This window comes from Carcharhinus amblyrhynchos, unplaced genomic scaffold (assembly GCF_965287045.1).
Source record: "Carcharhinus amblyrhynchos unplaced genomic scaffold, sCarAmb.v2.hapA scaffold_42, whole genome shotgun sequence".
Classification (NCBI taxonomy): Eukaryota; Metazoa; Chordata; class Chondrichthyes; order Carcharhiniformes; family Carcharhinidae; genus Carcharhinus; species Carcharhinus amblyrhynchos.
In genome coordinates this window covers 896,604-914,467 of record NW_027649783.1, presented here as the reverse complement: position 1 = coordinate 914,467, position 17,864 = coordinate 896,604, and the positions used below count along the sequence as shown (strand labels likewise).

At 44.4% G+C, this 17,864-nt stretch overlaps 6 non-coding genes across 6 annotated transcripts; 4 read left to right on the top strand and 2 right to left on the bottom strand.

Annotated features, from left to right (window-relative positions):
• The first annotated feature begins 1,947 nt into the window (after positions 1-1,947).
• On the top strand, positions 1,948-2,033 carry trnap-agg (transfer RNA proline (anticodon AGG)). Its single transcript is given in 2 exon segments — positions 1,948-1,983; positions 1,998-2,033. It is a non-coding gene; the product is annotated as a tRNA-Pro (tRNA).
• Positions 2,034-4,105: 2,072 nt separating this feature from the next.
• On the top strand, positions 4,106-4,196 carry trnar-ucu (transfer RNA arginine (anticodon UCU)). The gene is given in 2 exon segments: positions 4,106-4,142; positions 4,161-4,196. It is a non-coding gene; the product is annotated as a tRNA-Arg (tRNA).
• A 1,920-nt stretch (positions 4,197-6,116) lies between these two features.
• Positions 6,117-6,199, bottom strand: trnal-cag (transfer RNA leucine (anticodon CAG)). The gene has a single exon. It is a non-coding gene; the product is annotated as a tRNA-Leu (tRNA).
• A 4,694-nt stretch (positions 6,200-10,893) lies between these two features.
• trnan-guu (transfer RNA asparagine (anticodon GUU)) lies at positions 10,894-10,975 on the top strand. The gene has a single exon. It is a non-coding gene; the product is annotated as a tRNA-Asn (tRNA).
• Positions 10,976-14,627: 3,652 nt separating this feature from the next.
• Positions 14,628-14,709, top strand: trnas-aga (transfer RNA serine (anticodon AGA)). Its single transcript has one exon. It is a non-coding gene; the product is annotated as a tRNA-Ser (tRNA).
• Positions 14,710-17,330: 2,621 nt separating this feature from the next.
• Positions 17,331-17,404, bottom strand: trnat-agu (transfer RNA threonine (anticodon AGU)). Its single transcript has one exon. It is a non-coding gene; the product is annotated as a tRNA-Thr (tRNA).
• Positions 17,405-17,864: the final 460 nt, after the last annotated feature.

The following is a 17,864-nucleotide window of genomic DNA, read 5'->3' as shown; positions in this document are numbered from 1 at the left end:
TGCTATGATGTTCGCATTCACATCCAAGTGGGGCACTTGGCTGCTGCCCCAGGGGTTATCCTGGTTTTGTTGGCAGTAAATTTGTACCCTCTTGTTGATTTGTGTCACCTTGGGCGGCAGGTTTCTCTCAGTTGGTCGGGCATCTTATTCAGCACGGGTTTCATTCCCGTCTTTGGACGGAGATGAGGAGACATTTCTTCACCCAAAGAGCCTCTGGAGTTCATTCGCACAGGAAGTAGTTGATGCCAAAACATTGAATGTTTTCAAGAAGCGTTTAGATTTAGCACTTGTGACGAATGGGGTCAAAGGATATGGGGAGAAAGCAGGATTAGACTGCTGATTGGATGATCAGCCATGATCGTGATGAATAGCAGAGGAGGGTCGAAGGGCCAAATGGCCGCCTCCCGCTCCTGTCTTCTATGTTTCTATGTAATATCGAGTTATTTATGAAGGCCGCGTTCTCAGCCTTGCTCCTGGCCTGAGGTGTGAATCCTCGGTTAAATCACCGCCAGTCAGTTCTCCTCTTTGAGGACACCGAGATTTATCTGGGACTGTGGAGTTTGCTTTGATTTTATAAGCAATGGAAACATCACATCCCTGAAACATTGCTCCGATATAAAACTGTGTAAAGGAATATAAACTGAGCATGTAAACCGGGAGTATTCCTAAAATAGCATTGAAATCATGGTTTTGACATTGATTATTTCGGGAACATTATCCAGAAATAAAATCCAGGAACCAACTGCACAAAGGCTCCAGAAGCTTGACGTGATTTCAACACGAAACTTTCATAATATGGGAGTAATTCCCGCTATCTTTACCCCACAAGCACATGCCGTGTCGCTGCTATACACACCTGATTTTCCCCATTAAACTGAATCATTTCAGTTCATTCTTTTTGGAGCTGTTTCTGGAGGTGTTACTGAGTCAGGAATGTAGGAACTGGACCGTAGTTGTTATTTGTAGGTAACAGCAGTTAGAGTTTTCCCATGAAATGTTCTGTTGTCTGGGAGTCAGCGGAGAGAACTGGATTGGATTGAGGATTGGCTGACTGACAGGGAGCAGAGGGTCGGAATAACTGGGGAGAAAATGGATTCTTCTTAGGCTGGCGAACTGGAACAAGCGGGGTGCCACAGGGGCCAGGCCTCGGATCTCAACTCTTTCCAATCTATATCAATGATCTGCAAGCAGGGACAGAGTGTAACACGACAACATTTGTGAATAATACACAATTTGTGGGAAAGCAGGCGGTGAAGAGGATGTAAAAATATTCCAGATGGATCTAGACATACTCGGAGAATTGGATAGCTTTTGGCAGATGGAGTTCAATGTGGATAAATGCGAAAGGCAAATTATTATCCTTCTGGAAAGCAGTTTCAAAATCTGTCTGGGCAGAGGGATCTGGCTGTCTCTGTCCAGAATCACAGAAAGTCACTATGCGGGTAAAATGTATAATTTAAAAGGGAATTTGAATGTAAGCATATATTGCAAAAGAACTGGAGTAAGAAAGTAGAGAAATATTGTTTCAATTGTGTTGATGAAGTCACAACTGGAATATTGTGTCCAGTTTTGGTCCCCTTATTTGTGGAAAGATGAGGTGGTATTACATCCAGCACTTTTTCCCTTCCTTCTCTATGTGCGGTATGCTTTGTCTGCAAGAAACCATACCTTTCACTGTGTACTATTTCATGTGACAAAAATAAATCAAATCCAATCAAATCCGGCTGTCAGAATGAGATTACCGACGCGACTGGCGAGTTACAACCACAGGTCGACTTGGCGAGTGGTGAAAACTGATATCACTGCTTCTGATCTTCACCAGAACAGACAGTGAAATGGAACATTGTTCGGGAACATTCCTGATTTTACAATGTTGTTCCGAAAAGATGGTTCATAAGCTGTGGGAGACATTGAAAAGATGTTTTCAGTAGGTGGCGTTTGGCCCGTGGCTCGTTGGTCTAGGGGTATGATTTTCGCTTAGGGTCATAAAGTGAAAATGCGAGAGGTCCCGGGTTCAAATCCCGGACGAGCCCAGTGTTTACTTTCATTTTTTCTCTTAAGTAGATTCTGAGAATGAGTGAAATCAGGAGCAGATTAGAGTTCCCGAGAAGTCATTGCAGGGAGTATATTACTGCAGAACACGAGGAAAAACAATCACTTGATTTAAGATCATTTAACCGTGTTGTGGGTCTCTGGGATCGGAAACACCGGATAAATAACCGCATGCTGTGGATTCAGGAAACTGGCTGAATGCCATCAGTTGTCATCTTGTCTGAAGATCAGACAGTCTGACAGAGCTGAGAATCCCACAGTTTCATGTTTGTCCCATATTTCAGTTTCATTCTGGTATTCCCAGTGAACCGTGTGTTTCAGCAATCCAGTTGAGGGGAAATTAACAACCAGGGTACAGACACACGAAGATAGGGAATAAGAGCAGAAGTACTCCATTCGGCCCGCCTGCCCATGTTGTGCTGAGTTTATTCATCATATAAATACAGATAAATCAGCAAGGCTATGCTTTTTAAGTAAGGGTGTCAGTACCGGTATGTATTTCCTTTTGAACCAAGTGGCATGTTGAATCATTGTTGTTCAGAATAGTCAGAATTTCACTGTGCAATATTTTAATTATTGGTACAAACATATTAAAGCATATATTACACAAAATTGTACCTATTTCTGATTGGGGTTGGTATATAGAGAGAAACGTGCTTTTCACCACATATATTACTGATCGATACCTGGGTGTACAGGTTTCAAACTCAAAATTTACCAGCGGTACAAAACTTGAAAATAGTGAGAAACTTTAGTGAGAAGGATATTGAACATCTTCAAGAAGATACAGACCGGCTGGTGGAATGGGCAGACATGCGAAAGATGCAATTTAATTAATGTAAGAAAGTGTGAAGTGTTATATTTCGGTCCGAAGCTCGAGGCGAGGTGATATAAATTAAAGTGTATACCTTTAGTGTTCCTCGTCCCTATTGCACCTTTACCATGCCAAGATGCCACAGTCTATTCACCCATCCCAGAACACATTGAATATCCAGCCTTAGGTCTGTATTTCACCGTCTACTTGTACAGAGATCATTAAACATTTAACACTCCCACGTTCCGATGTACCTTCACTCTGCAACGACTCCCTGCTCCGTCTGACTCCCTGCTCCTCCACTTTGTTCACTGCCCATGGTCGGCTCATCTTACCCAGTCCCCAATGTGTTACACTCTGCTCAGTTAAGTTGTCCAGATTGCATACTGTTCCAACTTTCCTATTCTCCACAAAGAATAAATAAATAAATGGAACCATCCCTTGATTAATAACTGTCACCTTTCAATGTTTAGCGGGTGAGTTTAATGAAGCGCTCTGTGTGATTCTCGCCTTTATGCTTCTGTACAAATTTCCTCAAAGAAAGTCATCCAAATATATCCTCAATTCTCCTTCTCGTTCAAAAACAACTGAGCGGGTGATGGATAATGTTTCAATATTCGCTTCAAAATGATAGAGAATGGATTTACAAATTTAAAATCCAAGGGTGACATCAATGCCTGAAGTGGTTTTCCGGCTGTGGCGACTAGAATAACAATGCACATTCTCAATTTGAATTGTTCAAAAACATAGAATGGAGCATCCATTGTGGATGAAAGGAAACTTTAAACTGTGCAGCTGTGCTGTGCTTCAGGAGCTGGTTTTACACAAATCTCCATTCATCAAACTGTTGCCTCTCCTGCTGAGCATTTATTGTTTTGTTTCAGATTTCCAGCTTCCAGCTTTGTGTTGTGTTCTGTTCAGGAGTTTTACTGCAACTGATCCGCCCTGTGACAGAGGGAGTAGAATGTATCTCCCGACTATGAAGCCTGCCAGATTAGACTCCAAGTTGTGCAAGAGAATGAGGAGGAAAGAGAGGGAGGATCATTCTGGACAGATTCCCTATAAAAAGGACATAAAGGTCTGCATTTCCAACGCTGTTTTAACAGGCATAAGATGTCCAACATGGTTTGCAATCAATGAAGTTCCCGACGTTTTAAATGCGAGATTGTTGAACTTACCAGCAGCTGTTACATTGTCAAGAATCCATATAAGACCCTGTAAAGGCAGCATTAGAAATGTGACTCTGTGGCGCAATGGATAGCGCGTTGGACTTCTAATTACAGACAGGTTAGTCATTCAAAGGTTGTGGGTTCAAATCCCATCAGAGTCGTGTTTTGGATCAGACTAGTAGCAAACGGTTTACTGCTTCATTGATGTGCTTCAGCTTTGACACAGATATTTCCTGCTCTTCCATCTTTCCACTCTGTGTTTGTTTACTCGGTTCTCAGGGAAACCACAGAAGAAAACGCAAACGCCAGTGGCTTTCTTAACGTTTGATATTGCGTTCGCTGATTGCGTTGGAAGTGGGAACATATTTTTCAAGAATTCTTCTGCTTCTTTTGGAAGATAAAGAAGATTAAAAACTCACACGCAACAACAACAACTTATAAATAACTAAAAATCAATCAATAAATATCAGTGCCCTGCAGCGCGGTGGTGTTATCCTGATGTATCTGCTGCACTTGTCCCTCTAGGCTGCAGTGGCCGTGGGTTTGGAAGGTGCTGGAAAAGGAGTCTTGCTGAGTTGCTGCAGTGCATCTTGTAGATGGTGCACACTGCTGCCATTGGGTTTCTGTAGTGGAGAGAGTGAACTTTTATACATGAGAAGAGAATGAAGTGGGATGCTTTCTCCTGGATGGTGGGAAATGTTTGTAGAGCTGTTCAGGTTGCATTCACCCAGGCAAGTTACCCCATGAAAACAGGTGTTCCGGTTTCCTCCCACAAAGATGAGCAGTTTAGGCGGATTGGCCATGCTCGATTGCCCCTCGGTCCCCAAAGTGTTTGTACAGGTAGATTAGCGGGCATAGGGCCTATGTGCGATTCTCTGACGGAGAGTCGCTACAGACTCGATGGGCAGAATGGTCTCCTTCAGCACTGTCCGGATTGTATGATTCTAAGGTCATTTGACAGTGTTAGAAATTCCCTGAGGGGACAAAAAAAAGAAAACTGTGTTTGTAGAACTTACACCGTTGGGTTTGTTGCAAATTAAATGTTTTTTTTTCACATCAAGATGATGAAAATACCTCGATCGTGTAAATAAACAGTCGGAATAATCGTGGGGAGTCTCGAAATGTATTTTTGTTTCATCTTTGTAGATGATCAACTGTGAAGGGATAGATAATATTGACTAGCAAGGAAGGGATATTGTGACTTGCACAATTGCAAAGATCACGTGATAGGAATCCAGGCTGGACTGAGATTCAAACCCCACATCACCTGTTTACCAGAAAGGCGATTTCAACAACTAAACCACACAGACTTTCTGTCAGGTCGAATGCTGGAAAGTCGTTCCGGATCTGGTCGTGTTTGTGAAAACAGATTTACGACCAGTACTGGAAAGGATCTGTGAAAATAGAGATAGTTCACATTTCAGATGCAGACCTTACACTGAAACGACTGTTTCTCTCTCCACAGATGCAATGGGATCCCGGATAGATTCATGAAAGAAAAATAATTGGATCCTACAGTGGGCTATGACTGCACCGGTTTCAAATCCCCCTTTCCCCCGATATTGAACAAAAACATCAGGCACATCACTCAGTGAAACTCTTCCGTTCAACATTGAGCGGTTTATCGTGAGTTGGTTCCAAATACTGTTTTCAGACACAAATCTGATATAAAAGTAGCTGTGTTCAGGGTGTGATTCATACACACAGTTTTCTGCTCTGAAGGCAGACGTGCCCCTTGTGTGGCGCGAGATTTTTTTTAATGATTCATTCATCAGGGAAATGTGTGTCACTGACCCGGGAAGCCTGTATTCTCCAAATTAATTATCTTTGAGTAATTGGCGATGAATTCATTCTGGAGCCAGTGCAGTTCATGTGGTGTCTGTGCACACACACACTGCCGTTCGGGAGGAATTTCCAGGATTGTGAACCATCGGAACGGGAATATGTTTCCAAGTCAGGATGATGTGTCTCGGAGTGGAACTCAGAGATGGTCGTTGTTTCTCTGCATCTGCTGCCCTTGTGGTGCCAGGTGAGAGATTTCTTGGGTTTGGATGGTGCCGCGCGAAGGAAAATGTAATCAATGCCAGGAGTGGGAGTTGAACCCACGCCCCCAGAGGAGACTGTGACCTGAACGCAGCGCCTTAGACCGCTCGGCCATCCTGACCGCCTGCAATAAAGTGTAAAACCTCTGCCCAAATCGATTAGAGTTCCATCTTTCTTGTTATTCCATTTCAAACTCTGTCTCCGCAGTGACTGATTGAGGGTGAACTGATCACTTATTTTGATGTTCACGGACCAAGGTGAAGGTAAGACTCAGAGTTCCACAGGTTTGAGGGGTGAATAGTCCAGCACCATTCCATATTCTTCATCCAAATGAGAAACTCCAGCTGGCAATCGATTCAAATCAGGACACCAGCTTTGGGCAGAGGTTTGCCACCATGAAAACATGTGGTTTCAGAAGCTCCAAAACAGACCTCAGTTTCATTTGCAGCACTAATGGCAGATGTTGTCTTTCCAGAACCGGCCGTTCCACCAAGAAAATTAGTGCCTGGTTCGGTGGAATGGTCACGTTAAATTTCCCCTTAGGAGTATTAGCGTGTTAAATACATGGGGTGATGAGGATAGGGCCTGTGTGTGGTTGTTGTTGGCACAGGCTCGATGGGCCGAATGGCCTCCTTCTTACTGTCGGGATTCTATGAAGTTCGGGGCGGCAGTTTCACTTTCCTGAGAATATTGATGACTGTTCCCTGATAACATTAAAACTTCTAACCAGTCAATGTCTGTTTGAGAACTGGCCATGAATAGAGCTGACACTGAAACGGTTCATATTGAATTAGTTACAGCAAATTGGTTCTTGAAGCGGTGTTAATATATGTCATGGCTTCTTAAAAAGATCAGTTGCGCTGGTTTTTCGTTTGTTCATTAATTTTGTGAATCTATTTGGAGCGGCTGCAGTTGGTCAGTTTGCAGGGGCGGAGCCAGGTTCTAAAGTTCGAGAGGGCGAACACATAAAAAAGGCGCCACGGCGCATACCAAATAATTATAAATTCATTATTCATTTTTATTTTGCATTTAAAATCAAAACATGATAAAACACGTGCGTTATTTAATTATTTTACATTTTAAACGTAACATAAAACGAAAAGAAGGAATCTGAAAAAGGTATGAAGTAACTACAAGAGTGTCTTTCGTCTAGGCTTCATTCTAGCAGTGATCTATTACTTTATTATAATCTACCTCAGTAGCCAATTGTCTTTCAATGGAGGCCAGAGCTAACCCAGACAATCTATCCTCGTCCATTGTAGAACGAAGGTCGGGCTTTCTGTGTTTGAGCCGGCTAATGGACTGTTCTACAACTGAGCAAGTTATTGGGAAGGTCAGAAAAATGTGGTACAATGTGGACAAGTTAGAATAATCACCAAATCTATTTACTCACCCAATCTCGGCTGGTGATGTCCGCTGGCGAGGGATGCTTGGTATCGACTGCCCATTCGTCGCGGTGGCTGCACATTTATGTCCTTCGCGGCCTCTGCAATTTCCTGGTGATTGCATACCCTCTCGGGAGATTGCATGCCTTCCTCGCTGCCTGAAGTGCCCGTATCTATATCGCATCCCGCGATCGCAGTACACGGATCCAGGGCTTCAGATGTCGGGAAGAGATCTGAGGGTCCGGTGAGGAGCACCCCGTTGAAAAGGCGCTACTTTTGAAGAATATGCTGGGGGAGGGGTCGCTCCCCCTGTTCCCCCTCTTGCTACGACACTGTATCTGTGCCTCTTGTTTGGCCGGCTCTGCGGCAACAGGAGCTCCATTCCTGTCCAGATGTGTGGGCAGAAACAGCAAACCCAAATTATTGTCCACTGCCGCCATCCCCTGGTTGTACGCCAGTTGTGCAACAAGGTAACGATTCATTCAGAAACTTTGTGGATTGGAGTGAGATAACATCAACATGGTTCTTCCCGATTAAAATGATTGCAAAACATGATATTAACCAAATTCCATGTTCCAGAGATCTGCTTTCTGTTTGGGCGGCCCTGCTCACTCTGATCTACGGAAAATGTAAAACTCCCACAATACAATGTCGGTTATCGGATTCTCTAATGTCTGATTCCGATGCCATTTTGTTGCTTGTGTATTCATCTCACTTCCTGTCCTGTCTGGAGACAATACACATCTCTGTAACCTATGCTTCATGCTATCTCCACTCACATTGTCTGCACCTTTAAGTCCTGATTAGCTGTAAAGACTCGCATTCTGATCAGTATTCTGTAAACTGAGTGTGTGTCTTTATCTGCCCTGTTTGTGATCAGAACTCCCACTCACCTGACAAAGGAGCAGCGCTCCGAAAGCTAGTGGCGTTTGCTACCAAATAAACCTGTTGGACTTTAACCTGGTGTTGTGAGACTTCTTACTGTGTTTACCTCAGTCCAAAGCCGGTATTTCTACACCTTGGAAAGAGGCAACAGGGGAACAGTTCGACTGAGGTGCAGAAGCTCGGAGAATGGGGATGGCGTCCTTAAAGGGAGTGGGGAATGAGGATCTGTACTCGACGTGTGAGTCGGTGGGGTTTTAATTACAGGTGGTCAGTCTGTGTAGAATTGGAGACAGAGAGGTCAAGGAAGGATAGGGAAGTATCAGAGATGGACCATGTGAAGGTGCGAGAGTGAAAATTGGAAGGAAAGTAGTATTTTTTTGTCCAGGTGCAGAAGAGAGCAAGACGCGGCACCGATACAGTCAGCGATGCAGCAAAAAAAAAATGTGTGTGTGTGTGTCTGTGTGTGTGTGTGTGTGTGTGTGTGTGTGTGTGTGTGTGTGTGTGTGTGTGTGTGTTATGGGGCGGGGTGGGGGTGGGGGCTGGTGGCGCAGAGATGGAACAGGATTGAACAAGGAATATTCCACAAATAGGCAGCCTAACAGAGCCTAGTGGGTGAAACGATTAATTTCGCTTCTTTCCATGCTGCTCTCTAACGATTACAGGTTCGAGTCTGGTCTCTTTCTACAGAAATCTGGTAGAACCTCCTGAAAACCGAACTCTTGCCCGTTAACTGACATCCACCGTTATTTCCAAACAGCTTTCTCAGAATTAAATTCCTTGTAACTTTGTTCATTTAATTCTTACTCGTCTTACTGTTTTTAGATCAGATATTCCACAATGTATGTTTGATCAGGATAAATTGTTAATGTTCCAAAACTAGAACAAAATGTTTTGTATCTATCGGTTAATTGAAATTCTGTGGCAGGAATTCTAATCTCCTCAGGAAGAGGGTTAATGCTGAGCTGAATGAACTGTTTTTGTTTACAGGGATGAAAGGTGATGTCACTGGGCTGGTAATCCAGAGGCCCGCGCTAATCTTTGGGGACACGGAGTAAATCCCACCACGGCAGCTGGTGAAATTCAAATTCACTGATTTAACACAGAGGCCCATGGATAGAAAACAGAAACAGGAGGAGGCCATTCGGCCCAAACAACGCTGGAATTGAAAGCAAGCCTCAGAAATGGCGGCCTTGAAATTTCCATCGATTCTTTTCCACAGAAAACACCTTCACAGAACAACAGAGAACATTTCACACAAAAGAAGAAAAAACTTCTGCTCAAGACGGATGATATTTACAAACCGGGAACACATTTACACAACAGGGAAGAATTTGTCAGAACCACAGTGAAGATCTGTCAACGGGAGAGTCACAGTTCCAAACAGAGAGAACAGTTACACAGCAGAGAGCACAGTTACACAACAGAACATACATTTCAAAACAGGGCCTATCTTTGGGTAAGAGAAAACCCCATTTCAAACATAATCATTTTTTCCATCTCAGTATCTTGCTGATTTGTTCGAATATTTTCTGCCTCTCATTGTGAGTGTGACCTAATAGTTTTTTACTGGTTTTCTGTTTGTTTTACTCTGTCTGTTACATTCGGGGTGATGTTACGTGTTATTATCCAGCCAGGGTGAGCTTCCCAGGGTTTTGTTTGTAATGAAAAGAGACAGTGAATAGATTCCTGGCTCGCGGGCAGCAGTAATAAGCAGGGAGGGGTTGACTTTGGGAGCAGAGTGGCGCAGCGGAAGCGTGCTGGGCCCATAACCCAGAAATCGATGGATTGAAACCATCCTCTGCTATCACCTACTCACTCCATCAAATAGAAACAGTGATGGTCTTAGTTTTCATCAATGAGTAGCCCAGAGCATTTGTCTCCATTTGCTGGACAGTTTATTCAGCCAACAGCGCGGGATCAATTCCCGGTTCAGTTGAGATTGATCATGAAGGCTCCGCATTCTCAGTCTTGCTCCTCTCCTGAGGTGTGAATCCTCTGGTTAAATCACAGCCAGTCAGCTCTCCCCATTGATGGCTCCCAGAAACAACTGGGACTGTGAACCTTGCTTTAACTTCACCGACACTGAACAAATCATATTCCTCACACATTGTTCAAATATAAAAGTGCATAAAAAATTAACTAAACATGAGAATCGGATCATCCCTAAAATTTCATTTCTATCCCAGATTTGGAATTTGTCATTTCAGGAACAATCGCAAACAACCAAAATCCAAAGAGCGACACAGAAAAGCTCCGTGATTCGGACACACAGCCCTCTACTGGGAGGTCGGACTCTCTCCTGTTGCTCCACAAACTCACAGCACTTGCTCTGTTTTATATCAGGGTCATGTTCGGTGAATTCAAAACCAAACCGGGAGCAGAGAGGTGAACTGTCTTTCTCTTTACTTTCTCTGGATTTACATCAAATGGAAAAATAACAACGAATCAAGAGAAAGCAGAAAGGCAACGTTATCCTGCGGGAGAAATGTGTTCTTTGTTACGGATGTTAAAACACAAGAAGTGGTTTGGGGCGCATTCTCTGCATGATGAGGTGGCCGAGTGGTTAAGGCGATGGACTGTTAATCCATTGTGCTCTGCACGCGTGGGTTCCAATCCCATCCTTGTCGGTGGTGTATTTATTCTGTCTCCTTACTGCCGCTGAACTGATGATTCGCTCAGTGCTTTGAGGTTCACGGAACCAAAATGAAGTTTGGACACACAGGATTGACGGGTGAATGTTCCAGAACAATCCCATATCTCGAATCCCATGAGGAACTCGAGCTGACGATCGATTCAAGTCAGGACCCCAGTTTTGGACAGGAGTTTGCCACCAGGTAAACATGTGGTTTCAGAAGATCTAAAGCAGACTCCAGCTTCATTTGCGGCCCGAATGGCAGATTTTGTCTTTCCAGAATCGGCAGCTTAGCCATGAAAATTAGCGCCGTAGTAGCGGGGGAATGGCGATGCTAAATAGCCCCTCAGTGTCAGGGGGATTAGCACGGTAAAGATGTGGGGTTATGAGGATACAGGCAAAGTTTGAATGTTTCACCAGACAATCTTCTCTCTTCCATCTTCTTCCATCGAGAAGAATGTATACAACAGTCTGGGGTCACCTACCAACCGACTCAAGAACAGTTTCTGCCCTGCTGCCATCAGACCTCTGAATGAACCTTCCTTACAGTGATTGGCTTTTCTCAACACCCTAGCTATGATTGTGACACTACATTCTGCAGTGTCTCCTTTCCTTCTCTATGAAGGGTATGCTTTGTCTCCAAAGCACACAAGAAATAAAACCTTTCACTGCATGCTAGTACATGTGACAATAATAAATCAATTCAAATGAAACAAAACAATGATGAGAAGTCCTACATGTCATTCTTTGTGCCACAGATCCCCAGCTGCAGCGCTCACACTGCAACAAAAAGTGTTCAGAGCAGAAAGTGCACCTTGGTGAAATAATCGGCCAATTCCAATTGGTTTCCGTTCAACATTTAAGCAAACGAACATCTAAAAATGACACATCGCGATAGGGAAAGGGTATCGTGGGGAAAAAATACAAGAATCAAAGTATCAGACGTGACAGCCGTCAAACTGAACAGAAGCAGATATCCATTATGCAAATACTTCCAGTGCCTCAAGAGAAGCCCTTTCCCCAACTAAGTGTTTGTATAGTTTTATTTGTTTCTCCTGCACTGACAGGTAACAGTAAATCACAACCTCACCAACCAGTGACAGCCAGTTAAATAATCATCCCACACTCGCTGATAATGGAGTTTCTGACAGTGACAGTTTCTGACCATCCTCCGATTGGACCTGGAGGGAACCAGATTCACTGTCAGAGCTGGACTTTCTTACAGAGTGGGTGACAGAGCCAGGTGAGCGATGGTGATGGAGTGGTGACTGTGAGAGCATTTGACCAAGGGTCAGTTTCTGACCATCACTGTTCTGATTTATTTAATTAGTTATCGCAGGTCATAACAGTAGGTGAACACTCTTAAAATGAAATTCACTAAAAATCCTCACCATCACGATCTTTCTAATGGAAAATTCAGCTTCAATTTGCTTTGAGTGGAAACGTTGTGAAATGAAAGAACAGGCCTCAGAATTGATCAATGAGTTCCCAGTAAGGAACAATTGTAAAAAGGTGGCTTCAACCAGACAAGCCGAGTTCAGTTTCCAAACTGGTCTCCGGGCTCTCCTGGTGCCTGATAAAATCAGCAACTGAGGAAGTTCCGTAATTAAAACTAACACAAATATCAAGAATATGTGCAGCGTGAGTGATGATGGTATAGTGGTGAGCATAGCTGCCTTCCAAGCTGTTGACCCGGGTTCGATTCCCGCGCGTCGCATTGATAACTTACTTAGAATCCTCTCCGCGGCTTCTTGGACTTTAAACAGAGTGAACAAACACAGGGTGAACACAATATTCGACAGTAATGGAGGTTTTTTTTTTTCTCTTCCGACGTAATTAGATTTCAATGGAAAAATATTTAAATAGAAAAACAAGTCTCCGACCTAATAAATGAATTCAGAGACAGAGATACAAAATATAAGTTGAGGAACAAATTTCAGCTCACACTCTGTGCTCTGCACAATCCTGGTTCCTGATGAAGTTAATATCTGCACATTACTGAGGTGGTTACATTATTCTGGTAAATAAGCAGCTGCGATGGCTGAGTGGTTGAGGCGCTGGATTTGAAATCCAGTGGGGTTTCCCCACGCAGATTCCAACACTGCTCATAGCGCTTATGGTTGGAAATGTTTGCTTCGGGCAGCCATCCTGGGGAGTTTTTGCTCTGAAGTATTTGGATCTCCATCATGCATTCAGCTGCATGGTTCTGGGCTAGGTGCAGGCAGCTGAGTTTGGAAAGGACACCTGGGTATCCTCGGGTTGGTATGGACAAGATGGGCCGAATGACTTCCTTCGGTGCTGTCACTTTGGTTCTTTCGATGGTTCCATGAGCAAAATCATAACGTGTTCCATGAGCAAAAACAAATCATTGAATTCTCAGTTAGAAAGAATAGTAAAAAGGTGGCCTTAAACTGTCCAGAAAAACGAGACGAGCCAAGTTCAGTTTGCAAACAGTCCGATGGACAGACCTGGTGTCTGATGAAATCAGCAACGGAGGTAGTTCCGTAATTATAACTGATTCCACGGATATTAGAGGGAGGTTTTTCACACAGAGGGTAGTGGGGATATGGAATGCTCTGCCAAGTAAGGTAGTGGAGGCAGGCACGCTGGAGTTGTTTAAGAGTAACTGAGACAGGCACAGCAGTGGGTTGGAAATGGGGGGGTGTAGGAGATTGTATTAAATAAGGTTCATTAGCATTGGGACGTCCCTGGTAATGTAAAAGGATATGGTATGATAATAATGTTTTTCCTCTTTTCATTCACAGGTTTAAGTCGGTCCGCCTTGTTGTCCAACGAGGGGCATACACGTGATGGGTTGTACTTGAGCTGATCTTGAATGTTCGAGATTGGCCCAGTGCTTCATGTCGTTAGTGTGTGCTTAAACTGGACCAGATACAGGGCAAGACGACAGCTCAGTGACTATCGCTGATTGCTGTGCAGACACATGGATTTGGGCCGGTGTCTGTGGGAGTTTGCGCTTTCTCCGCGTGCTTGAGTGGGTTTTCTCCGGGTGCTCCGGTTTCCTCCCACACCCGAAAATGTGCTGTTAGGCTGATTGGAAGTAATAAATTGTCCCTAAGTTAGTTTCCCTCAATGTGGATGGCTATAAAAACAATAGATAAGGGTCATGGGTGGAGGGGGAACTGGTAGTATTAAAATGGCGGCGCGGGCTCGTTGGGCCGAAGGGCCTGTTTCCGGGGCTGTTTTTGTTCTTTGTTCTTAAAATAAGGGCTGCTTAAGCGTTGTGAGCGATGGTGGTATGGTGGTGAGTATAGCTGCCTTCCAAGCAGCTAACTCCGAGTTTGATTCCCAGCCATCGCAGTAGCAATTTGCTGCGAACTTTATCCACTTCCTCCTGTGTTTTCAACCGAGTGGACAAAACCAGGGCGAGCGCAACATTTTATGATAATGAAATACAATAGAGATTTCTCTTTTTCTTTTTATTCGGAACTAATTTGTTTGTAATGAAAAATTACTGAGATACAAAAACAAGTCTCTGACCCAGTCAGTGAGTTCTCCGTCAGAGACAAAAATACAAAAGTAGAGGAACAAATTTCAGCTCACACACTGAGCTCTGTGCAACAACGGTGCCTGATGAAGTTAGTATGAACGCTACTGAGGTGATTATTAGCCAGGAATTTCGCGGAGCTGCGATGGCCGAGTGGTTAAGGCGTTGGATTAGAAATCCAATGGGGTTTCCCCGCGCAGGTTCGAGTCCTGCTCGCAGCGATTATCACTGAAAGTGTTTGCTTCCGGCAGCCCCAGAGCCGGAACTCCTTCTTGTATTTTGGGGCCAAGTATGTGGATCACCATCATGCTTTCAGCTCCATGGCTCCGGGCCGAGTGCAGGAAGGTGAGCTTGAAGAGGACACCTGGGTGCCCTCGGGCTGGCATGGACAAGATAAGCCGAATGATTCAGTGCTGTCCCCTTTCTCTGGTTCCATGAGGGAAATCATGATGTGAGCAGATTGTAAAACAACAGCATCAGGAGCACAAGGACAAAAAAGGTCTCATTTCAGAGGAACATTCTTATGGAATGACACACAGAACATAAGAAATAAATTTCATCAGAATACACTGAATGATCATTTCAAAATGCTGCTTGGATGATATGACATCGTGTTCATTCAAACACATTGCTGCAAGCTGGTCATTATTGGGCGTTAGGAACTCCTGGTTATAGCAGATTGGGAATGGAAGGAGCAGCTTCACATCTGCACATTGACAGGTCAAACTGTGTCTCAGATTGACAGCTCCCAGGACAGGTTTTCCTCTCCTCTCGCTCTGTGCTGTGGATTCTCGGGGATTAGTTGGAGTTTCCCAGCTCAGTAACTGTGAAAGCCTCTGAGGCCGGCGATGCTCACAGTGTCTGCTCCCCAGATTCAGGGGGCTGCAGCCAATCAGGTTAACCCAGAGCTGGTTCAAATGGTGATATTGTTCACAAGCTGAATTCTATTTGATCAGATGTAGATACAGATTGTGTGCACTCAGTCACTAAACAACAAGATCCCAACTTCATATAGAGTTGATAAGAGGGGATGGAGGGATAGAGTGAGTTAGAGCAGTGAGACACAGATCTGTTCTATTAATATGCCCCTTTCTGTTGCAAACTTGTTCCCTGTTGTGTAAAAGAGATTCTCCGTGAGGATTTTTTTTGTCTGTAAATTGTTGCATGTTGTGTTAAGATGTTCCCGCTTCTGGTGTCATTCTCCGGTTGCATATAAAATCCATTTAGTACAGATCGAGGTTTTATACCTAGAACGTAGAACACTGCAGCACAAACAGGCCGTTCGGCCCACAAGTTGCGCGAATCACATCTACATCTACCAAGCCATAGAACTATCTGTAACTTCCAATCCCATTAGATCCCGTATACTCATCCAGAAGTCTTTTAAAAGACCCCAGCGAGTTCGCCTCTACCACCGCCGCCGGCAGCCGATTCTACTCACTCTCCACCCTCTGAGAGAAAAACTTTCCCCCAGCATCTCCTCTGTACTTGCTTCCCAGCACCTTAAACCTGTGTCCGCTCGTAGCGACCATTTCAGTCCTGGGAAATAGCCCACGAGAATCCGCCCCATCTATTCCTCTCAGCATTTTATAAACGTCTATCAGGTCGCCTCTCAACCTTCGTCTCTCCAGGGAGAAGAGACCGAGCTCCCTCAACCTATCTTCATAAGGCATGCCTCCCAATCCAGGCAACATCCTTGTAAATCTCCTCTGCACCCTCTCAATAGCTTCCACATCCTTTCTGTAGTGAGGCGACCCGAACTGCGCACAGTACTCCAAGTGGGGTCTGACTAGGGTCTTATAAAGTTGCAGCATTACCTCCCGAGTCCTAAACTCAATGCCTCGATTGATGAAGGCCAGTGCACCATACGCCTTCTTGACCACATCCTCCACCTGCCAGGCAGGCCGATTTAAGAGTCCTGTGGACCCAGAACCCAAGATCCTTCTGCTCTTCAACTCAGCCAAGACTCCTACCCTTGATATTGTACTCCTGCATCCCATTGGTCTTGCCAAAATGGACCGCTACATATTTATCCGCGTTGAAGTCCATCTGCCATTTCTCCGCCCAGTCCTGCATCCTATTTATGTCCCGCTGCAACTTCTGACATCCCTCGAGACCATCCACAACACCACCAACCTTCGTATCGTCGGCGAACTTACTGACCCATCCCTCCACTTCCTCATCCAGGTCATTTATGAAAATGACAAACAGCAAGGGCCCTAGAACAGTTTTTGGGGGAAAGGGGAAGCCAAATAACAGTTTGTGTACTCCAGGTAAAAGTCACAACTGCTTCATAGTTACCGTTTAGTGGTTTTATAATCACTGTGAACCGGAGTAGCAAAGAACGCTTTCGATCTATCGATCTCTGGGTTATAAGCCCAGCACGCTTCTGCTGCGCTAGTCTGCTACGGCAAATTTTCTGTCTGCTCCCAATGAATGTAGTCAGGCAGATTTTCACTCCTGTGTCGTTTAATCGGAACATCAGTGTGAGGAGGTATCACTGCATCACACCGAGATTACAATAGACAGAGAAAAACACACAATAGCAGCGTGAGAGACTGCTTGGACACATGGAACGATTTAAGCCATTTGACTGTGTTCGGAATTCCCTGAGAAAATAATGGAAATCTGTGTTTGATGAACTTACAGCATTGGGTTTATTACAGATGTTTTCTCTTTAACTGCAAGATGATGAAAATACCTGGATCACCTCAACAATTAGTCGAGATATTTGTGGGGAGTCTCGAAATGTTTCCATCTTTGGAGATTATCCACTGTGAAGGGAAAGGCAAAACGGGATCTTGCGACGGGCACAATTGCAAACACCAGTGAAAAAGAACCAAGGCTCCGCTGGGAACTGAACCCAGGATCACCTGCTTACTAGGTAGGCGCTTTAACCAACTAAGCCACAAAGCCTGTCACGGTAATTGGTGGGCTCAGCGAAATGCTGGAAATACGTTCCAGATCTGGTGGAATTTGTGAAAAAGGAGATACTGCCAGAATTGGAAAGTACCTGTGAACTATCCGACTAAATATTGAACGGTTTAACGTGAGCTGGGTCCACTTACTGTTTTCAGACACACATTTGGTGTAAAAATAGAGATGTGATTCACACACACAGTTTTCTGCTCTGAAGGCAGCTGTGTTCCTTCTGTCGCACGAAGTGATTTTAAAAAGAAAATACTTTATTCATACGGGGTATGTGTGTCACTGGCCCGGGAAGCATTTATTGTCCAAATTAATTGTCTTTGAGTAATTGGCGATGAATTCATTCTGGAGACACTGCAGTCCATGTGGTGTATGTACACATAGACTGCTGTTAGGGAGGGAGTTCCGGGATTGTGAGCCTGCCATGGGAACGGTGATATGTTTCCAA